The 16,144-nt window shown below is 47.4% G+C and overlaps 1 long non-coding RNA gene across 1 annotated transcript in view; it reads left to right on the plus strand.

Annotated features, from left to right (window-relative positions):
• The first annotated feature begins 349 nt into the window (after nucleotides 1–349).
• The window catches only part of LOC142557673 (uncharacterized), a 62,043-nt gene continuing 46,248 nt past the window's right edge, over nucleotides 350–16,144 (plus strand). Inside the window, exon 1 of the long non-coding RNA XR_012822806.1 lies at nucleotides 350–1,099. This is a non-coding gene — a long non-coding RNA (uncharacterized LOC142557673). The remainder of the gene's footprint in view (nucleotides 1,100–16,144) is intronic.

Raw genomic sequence — 16,144 nt, forward strand, 5'->3', positions numbered from 1 at the left:
ATTCCCATGCTCGGAAATTACGCGGCTCTGAAACGAAACCTTGTCAAATAAGGGCCTACTTTATCGTACTGGGAACGAGTGCCCGCTCTGCTCGCGCTATTTCCGCTGCGAGCCAGCGTGTTTGGGCGCACCGTGGCTCGTTATGAAACACGTAGGCTTGGTTTTCAAGACTCGTAAGATGCACGGCACGCTAGACGACGAGATCTGAAAGCGCGAACCGCGCGACCCCGCAGCGGCCGATGAGATTGCAGTTTTGTTTCACTCGTTTTCTATACCGCCGGGATTCACGTAGCGAAGCAGAAGGCTTCCGAAGAACGAGAAGGCAAACTCACGGGTAAGGAGGAAAGCCTCCGATAACTTACAGACGCCGCTCATAAGTTCTGCGTCGTCTATCGTTCGTCACCGAGGCTTCTCGGCAGTTATGATCGAGTAGAAAAGAGCGATGTGGCGATAACCTTCCCGTCGGTGTTGGTCATCGGTACCCGTATTCTACACTCACACGATGAGACGGATCACCGGTTCCGTCTGCGCAGGAGCATAACGTGGCTCAGCGCCGCCCAATCGCGTCGCACAAAAGGAAGCCGCTAACGAGATGCTTGCGGCATGATTCGTTGCAGCTCAGCCACGACGTCACACAGGCCAACCGTCTTCCGACTGACACGGCGATCCGTCGAGTAGTGCGAATGCGTTCCGAAGCTAACTACTGTGGTGCCTATAGCCTACGAAGAGGCGACGACTGATTTTTGGGGGATGGTAAGGTGACATTTGCGCGGGAGTCTACAGCGTGAACGAGCTTTTGTTGCGTGGATGGCGTGGTCTCTGCACGTTGACGGACTTTTCATTGTGCTTGCCCAACGTGTATACACACAGCGTGTGTTTGAGAGCTAGGTTCCGACTCTAGTGTATTCGTCGAGCGGGAAAAACGGTCCTATCCTGCAGTGGCCTGTTTGAGCACAAGAAGCCGTCGAGCTTGTATGCCTTTCGTTCGCTCATTACCCATATGAGACCGAAAGTCTGCCATTGTATCCAATATCACGCCGCTGGGGGCACAATGCCGTTGGAAACGTCTCGGAAACGTGACCGAAGAGCTACCGCTGCCGTGAGTACATTTTTCACCTTTCGCCTGCTTTCTTTGCGTATAGTGATCCTCATGCTTTACGTACGTACCACCTGGCATCACTCATAGTGACTGAAGGTCGCAGGTGACCAGAAAAGCGGTTCAGTAGCGTATTTGTATCGCCGTCATCATCATAGGCAGCTTATTAATGTGATTAGCATTCTTAAGATGCTTGACGCGTTTTCTGTGGTCTGTCTGTCCGTCTGTCTACTATCTGTGTCTGTTTACCTGCCAACTTTGGTCACTGGTTTGAACCATGGTCTAATGGGTAGCACATGAGGGCTGCTGTGCTGAGGAACAGGGTTTAAAAGCAATCGTCATAGTATATATTGTCACTGCGTACGTGCCGCTTTTTAATGAACCTCTTGGCGCCGAGTTGGGCCACGGAGTACGTGGCGCTGTGTATGTGCCCCTATTCAGCAAAACTAACTATTCGAGGCCAACTCGGAGCACTGGATATGAACCGCTCATCTGCGCCGCTCTTCAAAGAACCACTTTGACACCAACTTTGGTCGCTGGGTATGTGACACTAGGTATGCGGAGCTGCTAAGTGAATCTCTTTGACGCTAACTTGACTAACTGAATATGTGTCTATATGTGCAGCTCTTCAATGACAAAAAAAAAACACCTTTAAATCAAACCGACGCCGCGCGCGGACTCCGCGGCGGCGCCGCTAGATGGCGCAGCGTGTGCAGTTCGAAGTTTAGTTTTGAAATTGAAGTTTAGTTTGAAATTAGTTTTGAAGAGAGACTCAGGTACATGGATTAAAATAAATGGGCAGCTTAAGTGCACACGTATTTGTACTTGAAAAGCGGGGATACAGAATGGAAGAAGAGGTCAAGAATGCTGGCAACCAAGTACTGGGTAAATGAAATTGTATATAGACAACCAGGAGTCGCCAGAAAGAAAGAGAAACGAATACAGTTAATTGGATGCAAAGAATGGAAACGAAAAGGGTCGTGAAGATTTACAAGAATGAGAAGAAAGAAATTAGAAGGAAAAATCTGTACGATAACGCAAAGAGGCAGTGCTTTACTATTTGAGGCTCAAACTGTTTGCCTAAGGACAAAAACATACCGGAGCAAATATTCACAACTAGATGAGGCATATGTACGCTGCAGCAAAAATCTGGAGATCACTCAATACATCCTGAAGGAATGCGAAGGGATTCACCCAGCGAGAACCGTAGGTACCGTGCACCTCCCAGAAGCGCTTGGATTTAAGTGGATGAAAGCATCGACCGCTCAGTAGTCGAGATAAGCAAGAGACGCTTAGGGTATTGGTGGAAAAGCATGGAAGAGATTGATACTACCCGATCTCTTACACTCATCGCTAGCGGCAGAAGGTAGATTTTGAAGGAAAAAAATTAAGGGGATGTATAAAAAATGCTAGATAAAAACATGTATAGCAAACCTGATTGAATCCAGCAGGCTAGGTGACTATTTGTCACTGCACCGTTTCAAAGGGGATGCCACTAAATCATCATCATCGGAAGCGCGAGAGAGGAGTGTGGCTGCATGTAGTATGTACGTTTCGGCGTGGGCAATACGGTGTCTCGTCACACTGCTTCAATTGCAATTGCATTGACGTCGGCATTAATCGTGAGATGGTTTCTGCCGGGGTTTCTTTTACGCTCACCGCAAGGAGGCTCTCCTTCAAATCTCTAACTACCGCAGTGCATCCGCTTACACCACTTTCTTTTCGCATCACCACGCCTAGTCCTCTGTCAGTCACATTCAGCTGAATTTACTTTGATACCCACTGGGCATCTTATAGACAAGTGAAGTGTTGCACCCGTGGATTGTTATCAAGTTCTAGCAGTGCTGGAGACCACTCTGAAGCTGCTACAAGTATCGAATTTTGAAAAGTCACCAGTCCGCTTAAGATAAAGCATTGCTTTGGTGATTTTGTTTATAATGAACTGGTGAATGAGCTTACGGTGCCTGAATGCCTAACAAATGAAAAAAAAAAGTGTAAGAGTAGTGTGCAGCCGCCGTTGCTTAGTTACTGGGTTTTAAAGTGGCTCCGACGAGGCAACCGATGAAGTTCGCGTGCACAATTTGTCTTCTAATGACTCAACTGGGTGAGAGAGAGAGAGAGAAATAGAAGACAGTGCTCAACTGCGAAACACCGTATACAAGGTGGCAACGTGAAACAGGCAAACAGAACGGTCATCTGGACTTGTCGTAACAATTTTCGGGACCGTACCAAAATATGTCCCGTGACTTGAAATACAGAAATGCATCTTGCCTTGCGGCAAGTTATGAAGATATTAGGTAAGAGGCCGGCATTCTGGCAAAGTCTCGGTAGCTGCACAGCCTCCCACCTTCTTGTACCTTCCGGCCTGCCGCTCTGAAAGAAGAAACACGCCAACTCCATTTACTGCGCAGAGGTACATGTTCCAAAGAGAAACGCATATGTATGGCAACCGTTGAGAAGGAGGTACTCTCATATGCGAGGCGCACTGCAACCATCCCTTAGGGAAAATGAAGCAGACCGCGCGTCGCCATCGACATAGGAGAAAAAGCGGCCATTGCTATAGCAAGCTGGGAATGGCCCGTTCCTATTCCGTTGCGAAACGTCGGTGTTTTCTGCTCAGTAACGGCATTCTAGAATGCTGCGGCTTTCCTTTCTTGCCAGATCACAAAGCATGGAGCACAATTCGGCCACGCTGCCGCCGTCCTTACCGTTTTAGTTGAGCGCTAGTGACGGTTGGCCTATCGCTGCCTTACCTTATGTGTAAACGGTGGAAACATAATCGTGCAACTATCGGGAACAATGTGGTCCCGCCGCGGTCCGTGGCCGCGGTATAGCCCAGTGGCTGTCGCGTGCGCGAGGCGGCTGCCCTTCGAGATTGCCAGCTTAATCCCCGGTCGCATTTCAATGGGGGAGAAATGCAGAGACGCCCGTGGTACCGTCAGTCGGAGGGCGCGTTATTGTCGCAATTAATTCCAAGTACCCCACTGCTGCGCCGTGCTTCATAATCAGATTGTTGTTTGGGCATCACGTAACACGCACCTAAGTAGAGAGCACGAGTGTTTTTTTGCCTTTCGTCGCCACCGAAATGCTGCTGCCTCGTCCGAGATCGAACCCGCGACCTCAGCGGCGCAACGCCGTAGCCATTAAGCAACCGCGGCGGGTACACAAAATTGTGCACATCTCTGAACGTGCGAAGCAGTGCTGCATTTATTTTTATTTCGTCCCCTGTTACTGATTCCTGGTGGTGGTAACAACTTTATTGAGATTCTGCTCAGTTATGATCTGGCAGGCCCGGTTCCTAGGATGGCCCCTCACGAGGAGCGACCCTTTCGGTCCAGGCAACGAAGCCAATTGAGGAATTTCAAACCACCGCATCTTCAGCACCAACTTCCATATTGTGTTGACTTTAAACGCTACCTGCGTTTCACGAACTCGCTGCATAGCTGGTGCCTCGCCGACATTTCATCCAGCTCTCTGCAGTACGCGCGATACGAGAAGCCCTTCAGTATGGAGGAGTAAAATGCAGAAGCTTAATTGAACGTTTTGTAACTAATCGAAACATTTTATGTTCAAACAAGCAGTTTCGAGACAAGCATGAAACTTCGTGCCATTAGAATGCAGGCGCACAAAATACGACACAAGAACAACGGGAAGGAGGGAAGACTGCCTCTTCTGCGCGCTATGTACCACGAATTCAGACGAGCTTGCTCGGCTTTCTGTCATTTTCAGTTGAAAACTTTCTGCTTGCTCTTTTTTCTTATCCTACTCGCTTTCTTTCTTCAGGTCATTGTTCTTTTGAAGCTTATACATCCCCCTCCCTCTCTAAACGAGTTAGTAGGCGCAACCTTTCCACGACGCATCAACCACAATTTATCGACAGTCTTTCCTTATCAACAACAAGGTTGGCCTTATCAACACCAGTTATTAACCTCGAACGAGGTTCTATAAAGTATGCAGAAAACAATGCAGGAGCGACCATCTACACACTGACTGTGAACACACATCTGGCTGAATTCAAACATAGCTGGAAACAAGCTGGAAACTGCAGAATCGTGGAGCTCGTTTTATCTTGGATAACTATCATCGTTCGGCTAGCGCCACCCGAATGAAAACGTTTTTGAATCTCATCCGACTAGCTACCCGCCCAAAGCACTCCCGCATTTGTCTGTTCCATAAGGCATCCCCGCGACACCTCCATGGACATTGCCAAGACCACTAGTGAGGCTTCAGATACCCGGAATTAGGAAGAAATCTCACGTTTCCTCCATTGGCTTGAAGCAGCTCACCCTGTCCCATATATTTACTTTATATAGTGGGACTGTACAAGTATATACCGATGGTTCGGTCACGCCATCTGCCACAACGGCCGCATTTGTCATCCCACAACTTGGAATTACTCAACGATTTCGATTAGACCACAAATCGACATCTACGGCTGCGGAACTTGCGGGAATTCGGGAGGCTGTCCGTTTTATGAGAACGCAGACACACCATCAATGGACAATATTGTGCGATGCCAAATCAGCGCTACAGGCGCTAAAATACTTTTTAAACAAAGGACCATACTATCTGCTCGTGCTGGAAATTGTCGAACTTTATCACAGTGCCGAGTTAAGTGGCCACGTGGTCACCTTTCAATGGGTGCCTAGCCATTGTGGTGTTTTTGGTAATGAACTCGCTGACAGTGAGGCAAGATCGGCCTCCTCTTCCTCTGATGAAGTACGGATTGCCTACTCGCGACCTGACACCAACTCCATGATCAAGGCACTCATGCAGGACCTTACAAAGGCTTACAGAGCCCACTCTGATAACATTCACAGACGTCTACATATGATTGACCCAGACGGTAAATTCTGTTTGCCCCCGAAGCTTACACGGAGCAAAACATCATTGCTACACAGGATTCGGCTCGGCGTTGCTTTCACCCGTCGCTACGCACACCTCATCGGCCAATCGAACAGCCCTGATTGTGTACACTGCCAGATGCCCGAAACACTGCAACACGTACTGTGCGACTGCCCAGCATATATGCTGGAGCGAAGGACGTTAGACAGTTTCTTAGCCAGTGTTGGCAGGCAACTACTGTCGGAGGAAGCTATCCTCGGCCCATGGCCTGACACTGCAATTTCGATGCGTGCAACAAAAGTATTGTTGGAGTTTCTGCAGGACACCAAGCTCGACGAGCGGCTCTAGCGAGGCAACTGTCTCATGTACATAAGCACTCACCACTTCTCTTATCATCATCATCCATTCCAATACTTTCACTCCCCTTCCCTCTTCCCCAGTGCAGAGTAGCAGACTAGAGCGCACTAGCTCAGGTCGACCTCTCTGTCTTTCCTATCAATAAATTCTATTCATTCATTCTAATCTTCGCTCCCGCTGAATTCAACCAGCACCCTTCATTTTTCATCGCCAAAATCACCTACAGAAAGTCTCAATGCCCCATTGCGACACCATAACATGTGCACAATCATATTTTCCAAGAACTTGTAAAGAATGGAATTTTTTACCTGGATCATTGACAAACATCACTGAATCTATTCAATTTAAAAATGTCCTTACAACGCTGATTACCTGATTACCACTTTTGTGTTTTGTCCATTAACTGATTTTAGTATCCTATTTTTGTTCTTTGCCTAATATTATTGTTCATCAACTGTCTTATAAAGTAAGACAATTGTTAGGATTTTAAATCCTTTTTCATCTACTGTTTTATATTGTTGTATGAAACGTGCTTTGTATTCTTTTTCATTGTTGTGAATCGCTGCCCATTCCCTCTGAAATGTACACTGTACCCTGAGGGTAACATAAATAAATAAATAAATAAATAAATAAATAAATAAATAAATAAATAGACTCGAGTCTGCCGTAACTGAACAGTGTTTCAGGCATCTGCGGGGTTCAGTGACATGTCCACAACTTGTCCATCTCCTTTTTGCTTCGTGACGTAATATAACCAAGATCACAAGAAAAATAAATGCTCTTATCAAGGGCTTACGACATATCAACTGCACAAAAGTTGTTTGCAGAAAGGTTCGATTTGTTAAAAAAAAGAATCACAACAAACATTAATAACCAACACGCACACTTACGAATGTTCGAGTTCGAAGGAACGCATACATCGAGCGTCTCTCTGGTACACCATTAAGGGTGGGTTCAATACGGTCGAAATCTGTCCTAGAAAATATTGACAACCTTAGAAGCAGCGCCCTTTAATTTAAGGGACATATATTGCAGAAGCCACTGTAAACAGCAAAAGGAAATATTGTAAAAGTTTTAAGAACGTCTATCACTCCCAATGCAAAGCAGCAAAGTGAGCTCTCCGCAAGGCCATCTGAAGTAAGGATATCAGTATGCGCAATGGTTTCTTTTTACGCTTCACGTAGAACTCTGCCATGTTTCTGACTCCAATTCTGAATGGTATAGGCGGTGCAGTTCTGAACGCAAAAGAAATGAGGAAAACAACGTTGCAAATATAGTTGACATGACGAACAAACAGGTAGATGAGTTGAGGGTTCCACACAAGCTGTCCGTCTCAGATACTACAGAAAACATTACATGACGCGCACCTGAGGTCAAGCGCGCGAACCTCGAATGGCGCACTGGCACGGTTTCACCATCGGCGTCCCGGAGGGACAATCGAAAGCCTTTGCGAAGTCTTCGATGTAGGTGATCGGTCTGTTGATGTAGGACGCAACGCCGGGCTGGACGGACGTCGGACAGCGATAATAGGTGGTGAAAGCGTAGAAGAACTGCGCATGAGACAGCTGCAACAGGCTAAAAGCCGGCCTGGGCACGTGCCAGTTGGTCTTTTCAACCGCGCTCAAGACGGAGTACAGCCCGAGGGCTGCAAGGGTCATCATGTGTATCCCTTTGTCGGACCCCACGAAGTAATTCTCCTTGAAGCACCTCTTCAAGCTCTCGATGTTCGCCAACGTCTTGGAGTTCCATGGCATCTGGTGCAGCGTCATGTACCACATGCTCTCTGCCATCACGTGGCCCGCGGTAGCTGTGTTCGGCAGGTCACGGTTCTTCGAGCCGACTTCAATGTAGCCGTGAGACTCAGGCAACAGTAGCAGCCGCCGCTCACCGAGGAACTCTAAGAGGCCGTACCGGACGACGAATGTCACATTGAAATCGCTAAGGAGCTTTCTGCGATTCGCGATGATTTCGGCTTCGCTAGAGCGAATTCTCAAGAGGTTCTCACTGAAGGAGCGGGTCGGCTTTTGCATGGCGGTCAGCGTAGACCGGCTGGCCGCCGTGGGAGTGACCAGAGTGAGATCGCCGAAAAATTTGCTGAGGTGTTCGGAGTCTTCGGCATCGAAGAGCAAGCTCGCCCGGCAATCGGAAAACACGGCGTGTTTAACCCGGGTGAATATTGCCTTTGCTTCGGCATCCTTGTCAGGGCTGCTGAGCATTTCGGCCACAAACACATTCCATAGTCGTCTCATTTTAGACACGCTCTGCTTGCAAATGTGGAATACCTGAGTTGAAGAGCCGTCGTAGTTGGTGTAGAAAATCATGGCGGCTAGCGTTAGGCTCTGCCAAATCAAGTATCTGACCGCATTGACTGCGGCAACGGTGACGGCTGGCTTTTGATAAAAAGCCGGTCCTTTGATAAAAATGTCAGTGACGGTCCTTTGATAAAAATGTCGTGCAGTAGACGGATTCCGTCGGCGCGAGTGACGTGGATTGACTTGAAGCTTGTAAGAGTATAACCGATGCCATGCAGCGCATCTTTGAGGTCATATATTTTTCACACCTCTCGTTGAAAAGCGTCGCTTTGGTCTGGAAAGGCGTAATTCGTCGTCTTATTCGGAGTGGTGCTAATCAGCTTGCACAACTCGAGCGCGAACTCGTACGTGCCCTCCATAGTCGCAGTGGCATTCAGGCAGTCGTTCACCGATTTGACGGAAGCTGCCAGCGAGGCCTGCTTTAATGTTGTGAGACTGCAGACGGGTGTCAAACGGAAAGAAATCGACGAAGTCAGCAGGTTTTCCTCGACAAGGACAACTGATGGCCGAAAGTACCTGATGGACGCTGTGAGAATGTACACCAAAGCCGCTCTGGTATCCGTTCGCCCGAGGCGTTTCCAGGTGTTTTGACAGAGAGCTGTGGCGATGGAAGCAAGGAACGACTTATCACGAGGCACAGTCTCTATGCACGTCCTGTAGTAAGTGGTGAGGAAGCGTCCGCTCTTCCCACTGTTGAATCCCGTGGGAAGCACTCCGGTAATGAGGGCGGACATGAGCTCCGCCGTTTGGACTTGGCGTTTCAAGTGATTCTGGTTGACAGCGTTAGAGCAGGTGTACGCGTCGAGATCATCGCAAGGGTTCAGGCTGGCGCTGACGTACCTGAACAACGCCTCAGCGTCTTCGGGGCAGCAGAATGTTAGCTGTTCCGAGAGCCCTTTTCTTATTCTTTGTTGCTTGATCGGGTAGAGGCTGACGGATATGACTGCGACGACGAACGCGGCCGACGCTGCCGTTCCGCAGAAGCAAGAGAACGCGAAACTCTGCTTGTCTTTGCTGCTGCCTCCTTAGGAGAACTCTCTCCTTGCCCTGTGCTCTTCCTCCGGGTTTGTAGTTCTAGAATCCGGCGATTGCATCCGGACCACAGATACAGGGTTGGTCCTCTCCTGCTTGGCTGGAGGTTCGTGGTCGCGCCCACGAAGAGAAGTAGTCCCAGAGCGTCCTGGCTGTCTTGATGGCGCGTCCTTCTTCTTCTTCTTCTTCTGCTGTGACAGTTCTGTTTGACCGCAGAAACTGGCGCGCATTTGCTGAAGGAGGCATGCACATATTTGATTGATTGATTGATTGATTCATTCATTGATTGATTGATTGATTGATTGATTGATTGATTCATTCATTCATTCATTCATTCATTCATTCATTCATTCATTCATTCATTCATTGGACGTCCAGAAGGAAGCTTTAGCTATGACGACACTACCACAGTAAGGGACATGGTAAAGATGCTGTATTTTGAACCCTTCTGTGTGTTTTTCTCATCAAGCCTTATGGGAGTAGGGCTGCCTGGCCAGTTAGTGCTCCTATAAGGCTCCTTTGATATGCTGCTGCTCCTAAAAGTCCTCCGGTCTCATAGAAGTAGTAGTACGCCAAATCGCCTGAGCTACCGCGATGGCCGGGTCACGCTATTTTTGGGGCAAATACAAACTGAAAGCGCAACGGCGATTTGATCTGGTTTGATTGAAAACATGCGCACTGCCGGGACGGTATTGCCTTGGAGATGCCAAGTCGCTATTTGAAGGATTTCACGCTCACCCAAAGACGAGGAGGATGTTATTGGCTGCAGTATACGATGGAGCCTTGCTGGCAATTGCTCCGCCTTCCTCACCCGCCGCCGCACTGTTTCTGTATATAATATGCTGCTGCTGCTGAGATCCAAATCGCGAGTTCGATTCCCGGCAGCCTCATTTGGATGGACGCGGAACACAAAATACCCCAGCAGAGGCTGTGCGTGGACGTTATAGTGCCGCAAGTATTCAAAAAATTAGTTGGGAGCGCTCTTCTACGGCCTCGCATAGGATCCTATGTGGAGCTTCAGGGCTTCGCGCCCCACAATTTGAATTTGACGCACCGCCATGTGCCTGTACTTTCTCTCGAAGGCATGTGGCAAAGAAGGATGGGGAAGTATTTACGAGCACTGAAAAAGCTCCGGAAAGCGTTGCCACAGTAGTTTGCGACCTGCGCGGAGACGCGCGTTATAATTAAAGCACGGCCGTATTGCCGAGACGACACCTCGCTGTAAGTTACCGCGTTTTGAAAGCGCACTTTCTTATTCTTTAAGGATATGAGGCCTTATGAAGGGCATGGGCAGTTGGGAACAGAGGCGAGCGGTCGTTACACGCTCGTAGCCGTCCTTTGAGTTTGTTTCATTCATAATAAAAGGGATCGGCGGTCTCATTTAGAAAAGAAAGACGCTTCCTACAGCCACTAGATTTTTAAGGATTGTTTTTTTAATGCATGAACTATACCAAATCCGGCGCAGTCATTGCCAAGAAAAGTGTTTTCTCCGTCCCCATTTGTTTACACAGGAGCCGCGAAGCTAAAGCTCAGAACTGAAAGCCGACCTTTAGATATCGCAGGCATGATTCTGCTTGCAGAAAATTTTTAGGCTCAGCTTCGGAAATGGAAACTGACTATAGGCTGCAGGTTAAAACAGACCACACGCAGACTAATGCCACGTTTGTCAGAATTTGCCGGATCCTAGCTGCCTTCGGTATACCGTAACTATTCTATCTTGAAAACAAAAAAACACAAAGCAGCTGTGTAGAAGATTCACAAAAGTCCCATGATTCGTGCAGGTGATACCTGCCGTGGTGACTGAGCAGCCATGGCTTTAAACTGAAGCTTCATTAGAGCCCACATGGAGTTTCCTGATTGTCAGGGGGTGCTCCAGGCTTTCAGAATAGCTCGTGCGCAGGACAGCACTGCTCTCTTTACTACTTTAACACTTCTCCTGGTTGCTGGCCTTGTTTTCTATGGAACTACTCAGTGATAAAATAAATCATACCTAAATGTCTTCACTGCAACAGATATCAGGTGGTCAAGAAGACAATTCCTTTAATAGGCCAAGCCTTTGACGCCTACTTTCCTAGTGTTTGGGGTTTGGCACAGGTGTTTGGTCTGCCTTTCGCTGATTTATGTGCAGTTTACTGTTGCACCAGCTCCAGGATTGGCCCGACACCTAGATAAAGTCTCATAGCAAAGTGGGCCAATTCCGGAGACAATATAATGCGCATTCACGTTGGTCACGTGAGTCACGTTCACATTGCACTTGCTCTGTGGGGCCGCTTTTGCACCCGCGAAGGTGACCAATCGTGGTGGTTGCCGAAGGATGCAAACAGCGGTTTATATTATATGCATGATGATCAGCTGATGTACTTGATATCAACCGTTTAATACTGCAAGAGTACAGACCAGAAGACGATAAAAGCAAACTACGATGAACTCTGATGACAGCAAGATCCATCGATGAATGGGTCAAGCTACAGTATTCTTTATTGATTTGTTTATTGATTTCTAGATAACAGTACATCACAAAACTTTCAGGTCAATGGCCCATTAATGAATGTCCCTATCATACACATTAGCAGCTCATTTGAATAGAATTAAGCACCAAAGCATAGATAATATGTGTGGAAATATATCTCTCCGAACAACGAACAATTTCACTACCACTACAAAGTTCTTGGCCACTTTAGTGCCAAGTGGTAGTATATTCTATATTCTTGCGTCACAAAATTGCTACAGACGTGAACCGTTGACATTAGAAGTTGCAGGGAGAGTGAAAGTTAGGTTGCCTGCATTTATAGTCCAAGAGATTGGTATGATAACAAGTTTATTAGCAGAGTGTAGCTCTTGTTTGTGACGCTATGGATGGTATACGTAGTTCGTAAAAATTTATTGTCAACGAGATTCAAAAGGTCCATAAGGGGCCAGGAGCCTGCTTGCCCTGGCGGCTTCCTGGACGACTCGGTGTTGCAGGTCCGGGTCCGAGTTGAGTAGAGCAGCCTCCCGATCCTTGGTATTTAAAATTGCGAACACTGGCGGTGGGGCTCGACCGTGCGGGCCCATTACATATGATTAATGTCTGCTCGCCTGTCGTGGCACCAGAGCCAGAGTTCAGAGTATTCTACAGGATAAATACTAGAATGTAGCTTTAAGTTGGCGAAGGTGCCTGTTTGAAATCTCCAGCAAGTGACTTCCCGTCCTTTAACTTGAAGTTTTATCACCTGCAGGGGGATAAAACTTCTTGCTCAGGCGATAGTGGGTGGTGATCTCCTGAAAGAAGACCACCCGGTTCCTCAACGTTGACAGGTCATCGTGACCAAAAGCGCAGTCGCTAAACTCTCGCGCCATGTAGTGGGCTACTTCGTTCTTGACACCTTTAATTCGAATAGAAGCTGAAATGGTGTGGGGGGAGTTCTTCAAACAGTAGTCGGCTTAGGTATTTATGCTAGACAACGTAATAATCCACAAGGCCCCTTTCTCGCGGCGAATCATTTGTTCGAGGTATGATCTGAATGTAGAAGGCCACGATTCGCAGCAATAGGTTAAATGACACTGGAATATAGAGTAGTGGATAATTTTTAATGTGTGAATGTTTGTAATATATAATAATATTTGGGGTTTTACGTGCCAAAACCACTTTCTGATTATGAGGCACGCCGTAGTGGAGGACTCAGGAAATTTTGACCACCTGGGGTTCTTTAACGTGCACCTAAATCTAAGCACACGGGTGTTTTCGCATTTCGCCCCCATCGAAATGCGGCCGCCGTGGCCGGGATTCGATCCCGCGACCTCGTGCTCAGCAGCCCAACACCATAGCCACTGAGCAACCACGGCGGGTTGTGAATGTTTGTCCTCAGTAGCACAAAACATTACGAAGCTAGCGTTGAATTGGCCCAGGGCGAATTGTAGAAATCCCATCTTGAGGCAAGGCTTCCGTTTGCGGTGATGCGGGAATGTAACTCGACTTGTAAGAAGCACGCAAAGCCGCCTGTGCAGTGCGCAGGAGGGGGGTAGGGGTTATGAAACACCTCCATCTTGGGCGAGGTTTTGTACGTAGGGTACACTTAGCTGCGTGAACGTCCGTAGTCCCCCAGTACACGCCACTAACTTAAAAAAAAAGAAGCTGACATGCACGTTTGCTCGCTCACTGATAAAGTTGCAAGTGCGTGCCATGGTTTTCTGAAATTAGGGCATTAGGAAGAAGCAGCGACATTGTCGCACGAGAGTTTCTGGGGGCTTTATAACATCACGCAAAAGGACTGCGACTGCGTTAGTGCCACATCTGTTATGTCGCGGAAAGTCGCGAACAGGGTGCTTGAAAGACTCATGTGATGAGTTCTGTTCCTCTGAGGCTGCTGAGCTTTGTTCTTAATCGCAAAGTGGCGCTTTTTCTGCGCATGTGCAGACAATGAACCTTTTCCCCTTACTTCCTCCCGAGATTTATTTATTTATTTATTTATTTATTTATTTATTTATTTATAAATACCTTACACAGTCCTTGTGGGGCAGTGTGTAATGTTGGCACCACAGTAGATAAACACATAAAGATCGAAATAGATTAACACCTTAACAAAGTAAAACACCGATTAGTGCAGAAAAATGAGATTGAACCCAAGAACTTAAGACGCCCTATAAAAGCAAAGAAGTAACAGTAGTATTCAATATAAAAAAAAATTAAGAGAAAGAACGCCAATCATGGACAAAAATGCGAATTATAACTCAAAGGAAACAGTGCTGTAGAGAATAAAAACAATTGACAAAATATATCAGATGTTATACAAGCACCTCTATTGTTTGCTATATACTTCGTGTATCTATCTTAGCGCTCTTCTAATTTATTAAAGAGGAAAAAGATTCCAGGCATTTGCTATTCAGGGTACACGTTTTCCTCATGCCTTAGCGGTAGCGAAGCTCAACCGAGGCATGAAGCTTTTGCCCAATGCGAAAGGAGCTCAGCGTTTAAGGGAATCCCACGGTGTCCGTTCTTCGACTGTATCTAAGGTTTTTACTGAAGCAGGTTGGAAGGACTCTTTGCTGTTCTGGTCTTTCTGTGCTTTTTGGGCTCTTTTGAGCAAATCGTGTGCGCAAGCCCAATTTTGGGCTCTATTCACGGGAATGACGTACATGTTCGCCCAGCCATACGCTTAGCGGGTGTTATTCTTCTTGCGGTCAAAAGGAAGACGCAGGCATAAGCACAGCTCGCAGACCAGCTGTCTATACCCCCCATAGTCAGCGTGTTTGCGCTACCGCACTGAATCCCACAGTTGCAGTGCAAAAAAAGAAAAGAAACCTATAAAATGTGCCCTTAAGCGAGGCAAACGTTGGGGAACCGGCGCGGATGCCGCAAAGGAGGCAACCCATTGCTTCTCTACAGGATAGATCATTTACAACGGCACGGCTGTGCGTACGAGGAAACTGCTATCTGCCCACGTGCTCAGGAGAAAGCGCAATTCCATTCGAGGTGCTGGTGCGGAGAATTTCGATAAAGGATGAGAGATTCTTGACTTCTTGTTTCTTTATTTCGTACCAGCGGCTCACCGGAGAAAGCCGGTCGATCTAAAACGCCCTTTAGCAATTCTCTCGGCATTCCCCTTTTCACTTTCTTGCCACGTGTTTTTTTCTTTTTCTTTCTTTCTCTCTCTTTCTGCGGGCAGACCAAGCGTATCTGGGTCGCGTCGTTATTAAAAGAGCCCCCCTTTTTTTCTGCGATGTGGCGTCGAACCGGCCGGACAGGCATTCCTCCGCGGTCGCCGTTGCGACTAAAGAGCCAAGGGAAGCTGTGACGTCATCAGCTGTCATCGTCTCGGTGGGGAACAACGAGATTTTTGTTTGTATTTCGTTTTCTAGATGGCGTGCGAACCAGGAAAGCTACGAAGACACATTCCTAATACGGGCATTTTACTTGTCGCGTACTACACACGATTTAGCTTGCCTCCTTTTTTTGGATATGATCGTGGAGTTGGTAACAGGGAACATTACTAGGCGGTCTTGCATATATGGCCTAGCGTGCTGGCTTCTAGAACCGTTTGTTGAATGCGCATGGAATGTATTTTATTAAGTTTCTAAAAAGTGATCTGTCTGCTACGTTCAGCTGCAGTGAAGAACACAATAAAAGCATTGATAATGGCCCTGACGAAGTCAGATTTGAGCTAGCTACATGAATGTGCGTAGTAGAGGCAACATATTTGAGTTCACAGAGCACTCGCTTCCGGAAAAGGCGACCAGCGGTTTAAGTGCAGTATCGCTACATGTCTCACTATACACATTCTAGTCAATGAATGGTGCTGCGAACTACACACGTTCAATCACCCGATCGTACAGGCCATCCTTTTACGACGCGGAGACGACTGCAGGAAATGCGACTGACTGAATGGTGGAAACAAAGGGTACCTGTGCAGCTCTGTGGTATTCTCGGGTAACAAACAACGTGAAATAAAGATTGGTCGTTAGTATGTAATTTACCAACATCAAATGCTGCTGCGAAATCCTCATTAAATATTAAGAATGCGAC

Source organism: Dermacentor variabilis, chromosome 9, assembly GCF_050947875.1.
Source record: "Dermacentor variabilis isolate Ectoservices chromosome 9, ASM5094787v1, whole genome shotgun sequence".
NCBI lineage: Eukaryota > Metazoa > Arthropoda > Arachnida > Ixodida > Ixodidae > Dermacentor > Dermacentor variabilis.